Source organism: Trichosurus vulpecula, chromosome 5, assembly GCF_011100635.1.
Source record: "Trichosurus vulpecula isolate mTriVul1 chromosome 5, mTriVul1.pri, whole genome shotgun sequence".
Taxonomy (NCBI): Eukaryota; Metazoa; Chordata; class Mammalia; order Diprotodontia; family Phalangeridae; genus Trichosurus; species Trichosurus vulpecula.
Genome location: NC_050577.1, coordinates 130,351,028 through 130,355,736, shown reverse-complemented (window position 1 = coordinate 130,355,736; position 4,709 = coordinate 130,351,028). Strand labels below are relative to the sequence as shown.

The window sequence follows — 4,709 nt, the reverse complement described above, 5'->3', positions numbered from 1 at the left end:
TAACATTTCCTTGACATTTTGAGTGGTTTTCGTTCACATTCTTCCACTGAGCCTGCAAAAAGGAACTATGCAATGTACCAATCACTTATTTTTTGTTTTATTTTATATTTCATGGGTATCAATATAGATATTCATTTTTATGTTTTCTATGACTTTTGATAACTGACCTGCTGACTTTTTGATCATCTATTTCTTGGTGGTAATTAGTACAATGGTAACCAGTAGAAATTTGTTGCAGTCAGTCAATAAGTATTAGTTAAGCATGTATTCTATGCCAGGTACAGTGCTAAGCACAAGTGATACAAACAAAGGCAAAAGATAGTCTGTACTGTCAAGGAGTTCATAGCCTAATGGGGCAACAACATGTAAACAACTATGTACAAAAAAGATAGATGAATAATAAATTGGAGATGCTTTACAGAGGGAGAGCACTAGTATTGAGGAAAAAAGAAAAGCTTCTTTTTTGACATTTCATAGGTTTTATGCTATACAGTAAACACTTTTGAGTGATAAAACTTGGTAGGTAAATTGGGTGAGAGTGGCCATGGTGGGGACGCAGCCATAGTATCATGACAGAGAGAGCGGCACCTGTGGGGGAGCTTCACACGATGCACGGTGATGGCAAACTCCCAGCAAAGCTTAGGGAGCCCCTGAAATGGCCACAAAGCCAACTGTCTGCTTGCAAAGAAAAGGTGGGGAGAGTTGTCCAACACAGACGTCAGGTGCGAGACGGCAGGCACCAAATCAAGTCCACGAATTCGGGAACAAGGGAACTGTCTCTCCACTATTTTCTCTTATTTGGAAAGTAGAACCATGACGCCACCCTATTATGGGAGAAGAAAGACAAACACAAGCAGATGATGAATACAGACAATATACAGAAAATAGCTCATCATTCTACAGTCACAGAAGTCACACCTCCCTATCCCTAAGTAGGGAGGGACCTCAGGGAGAGCACTGGAGTTCCTGCATACGGTGGTTCATTGTTCCCAGATGTTTTCTGAATACGGTTTTGGGTTAGCAATAATTGCAGGTCCTTGTCAAGGCACTAATGCTGTAGAAAAGAGCAAAAGAAGCAGCTTTCTTTTGTGCTAAATCATTTTCTTCGGAGGTGGAGGTGCTCCTTGTGATGCTCAGAGGTCAGCGGACTCGGGCTCACACCAGCAGGTCCATGTGAGTGACTTTGGCTGACGAGAAGGTGTGCACCACAAAAACAATTGGCTTGGGGCATAAGTGCAGGTCCATGGTCAGTTCTCCCTCAGGACCACCAAAATCCAAGTACAGATTTCTGATACCGTCATCAGCGGACATTTTCAACTTTTCAAAGGGGTATCCATATAACACAATGCCGGGGCCACCTCCTTCTCGCGAGATAGTGAATCCATTCTCATAATGCACTGTGAGTCGTACTTCCTGGCCATTCATTCCAGGCCTAGTGAGACCTTGATCAGTTCAGCCGCAGCATGACAACTTTGTACAAGAACTCGGGTCCAGGTCGACAGGTCCCGATATGACTCCATCCTGAACATGTGCATCTCGATGCCCTGACGGGAGCCCGTCCTGGTGGCAAATGTAAGACCACATCCAATGTATGGTGACCTACATCCTGAGCCCAAGTGTATCAAACCGGTAGCGATGAGAGGGTAGCTGTGACAAGGTGATGCCCAGTCTTCCCTTGTCCGCAGCATGTAGTCATAGAGCAGTAAATCCTCAGTCACAGCCATCAGGACTGGTCTCCACTGCTGCCTTCCACCATCTAGTTTTGCCTGTTCAGCCAGTCAGGCTATGTGTTTGACTGCCTTGCTGCCTCCTGCTGTACAGGTTGCTCCAGAGAGCCATGATGTTGGTGTGGATGGCACTGAACCAGGGGTGGGCGGTTGCAGTGTACTTACAGTGAAGGGTCAAAGTTTTTCTTCTATCAGGAGAATGGAGTTCTATCAATCTGTTCTCCAGGTCTGGCATACTCAAGTTTCCTGATGGCAAAACACATTTTGAGACGGATGACCTTCCTGTCCTTGGTGCCATGTTGGTGTTTGGGGGAGCCCGAGTCCTAGCTGCCACTAAAGCTCGGTGACCGCGGGGCGACCCCTTCCCAGGGCAGATCACACACCAATGATGGCTTCTTGATATACGGGGTCACTTCCTGGACGAACTTGACCTCCAGAAGCACCTCCTTGCCCGCTCGCTTCAGCGCCTGCACCGCTTGGTCATGGGTTCACCGCCAGGATGGCGTCGCCCAGCCACAGCGCCCTGCTCTGGTCAGCAGCCAGCCCAGGGAAGATCTTGGAGATGAGGTTCGGCAGCCGGTTCTCGAGGCCGCCCTTGATGCTGATGCCCAGGCCGCCCGTGTCCTGCTTCACCATCCTCACTCGCCGCACTGGCTGGGAGCCCCCGGCCGCGGCCCCGGGCGGGCTGGACAGGCCCAGGCCGCGGCTCGGGATGCCGGGCAACGAGTCCCCGCAGCTGCTGCTGCCCCCGCCCCGGTTGGGGAGGCCGTTGAAAGCTGCCAGCACGCATCCCAGCGGAGGGTCAGTCTCGTCCGCCGCATCCCGGTAAAGGTCAGGCTCTCGCCGCTCAGCTCGGCCACCACCCGCACCCAGTGCTCCCGCAGCAGCAGCTCCACCAGCCCCGCTTTGCTGGCCCTGGTCCACACCGCCATGGCCTGCCCAGTCCGGAAGCTGAGGCCGAGGCCAGGTTCATTCCCAACCGGGAGTCCTTCCCCCTTCCCGCCTGCGGGGAAGAGGCCCCGCCCCCAGCCCCCAGAGGAAAAGCATCTTGAAGAAGGTAGAAATTAGTAGGCAGCCCATGCATGTGCATGCTACATGTCTCCATTTGCAAAGATTGTCATTTCTGTTTTTCTTTAAATCAATAAATCAACAATGGTATAGTGGAAAGGGCACTTTCTCTGGAATCAGAAGACCTGGGTTCGAATAGTATCTCTGATACTTACTACCTATATGACCTTTGGTAAGTCATTAACTTTTTGGGCCTCAATTTCCAAATCTGTAAATGAAGGAGTATGTCTAGATATCCGTTTAGGTCACTTCCATCTCTATAGCAAGCATTCATTATGCATCTCTTATACGCCATGGATTGTCACAAAGTAGGACTCTGGGGATACAAAGATAAAAGGCAAGGTTCTTGTGGTCAAGAACTATTCTGTTGAAGGAAACCACATGAATAAAAATATATGTAAAGTAATTTTCTCACGTTTTTCCAGTTAGAAACAACTTTTTCTTGCTCTGTCCTTCTTTAACATTACTTGAAGGTTTTTTTAAGGTCTTTATGGCATTTACTTCTTTGTACATTGTAGCATGGTCATTTGTCTTATCTCTCCAATTAGTTTGAAAGTTTTTTGATGCCAAGGACTGGAAGTATCTGTGTATCACCCAATATTGCTTAGCTTAATGAGTTCAAATAATAAACATTCAATCAGTGTTTGTCCAATTGAATTCAAATACATCCTAGAAAAAATTTTAGTAGGCTATGCTTCTATAACACTTATTGTATGAAAATCGTATTATAAACCAGAACTCTTCTAAGAAATGTCTTCCATTCATCTTGGATAATGTAACATCCTGCCCAAACAAGTTTTTTATGAGGAAAATCCAAATTATTAAAGGGAATAGCAGCTAGCACCCAGAGACCACAATCATGTTGCTGCAGAACTTAGTTTGCCGTCCTAAGAAAAATCTAGGATGTACCAAATGTTCTTTAGTTTCCAGCATATAATATTCCTGAAGGGAATAAAATGTGTTTTTTTAACCTTCCTTTTAAACTGATTGTAGCTCTTTGAATGTAGAAATGAACTTGTGTGTCTGTGTATAGATTATGTATGTGTTCACCAGAATGCATCTGGAAAAAGTTCTTGCTCTTTCATTTAGATTTTTACTGGAGAAGCATTAACACTGTCAATATGGCTCACTTCAGAAAGGAATAGCTAAAAATTAGCATTCCTTGAATGCAAAGATAAAACTGTGCTTCATTGGCAAAATGTGGAAGTCCCGAAAAATACCATGGGGTTTGTTTTATCTTTCCCAATTATTATCCTTAGTCTAACCACACTCATTGGGGTCATTTTTTATTTAGAAATTCCAAAAGGTTTTAGATATAGAATTGGAAGAGATATAAGTGGTTGTATTGTCTAGTCCTTTCACTTTACAAAAGAGGAAGGTGAAGTAGATAGCTTGCACGGCTTGTTCATCATTCCTCAGACAAAGCCAGAATTTGAACTCAAGTCTGCTGACTCCAAATTCTGCGCTTTTCTTTTCCACCAAAGAATACCTGGAGGAAAGGATATAGCCTGATTCTTATTTTCTGTGGTTACCAATATGGATCAAATGGTAAATTCTCAAACTCTTGTTAGATGATATTTGAAATTTGATTAAAAACAGTCCCTGGCAGCTAAGTGGTGCACCAGACAGAGTGATGGGCCATTAATTAAGAAGATCTGATTTTAAATACCACCTCAGACACTTATGGGCTTTGTGGCCCTGAGCAAGTCATTGAATTTCTGTCTGCTTCATTTTCCTTATATTTTAAATATGGTTGCTAATAGCATCCCTCTTCCAGGGATGTTGTGAGGATAAAATGAGTTGATATATGTAACAAACTTTGGAAAACTTTAAAGTGATATATAAATACTAACTTTTATGACAGGATTATAGTTTTAGAGCTTTTAGGTTTCTAGAGGAAGGGCCCAAACAGTT

At 44.7% G+C, this 4,709-nt stretch overlaps 1 pseudogene; it reads right to left on the bottom strand.

Moving 5' to 3' along the window:
* Positions 1–1,155: 1,155 nt before the first annotated feature.
* LOC118849665 lies at positions 1,156–2,659 on the bottom strand (annotated as a pseudogene).
* Between the last annotated feature and the right edge of the window lie 2,050 nt (positions 2,660–4,709).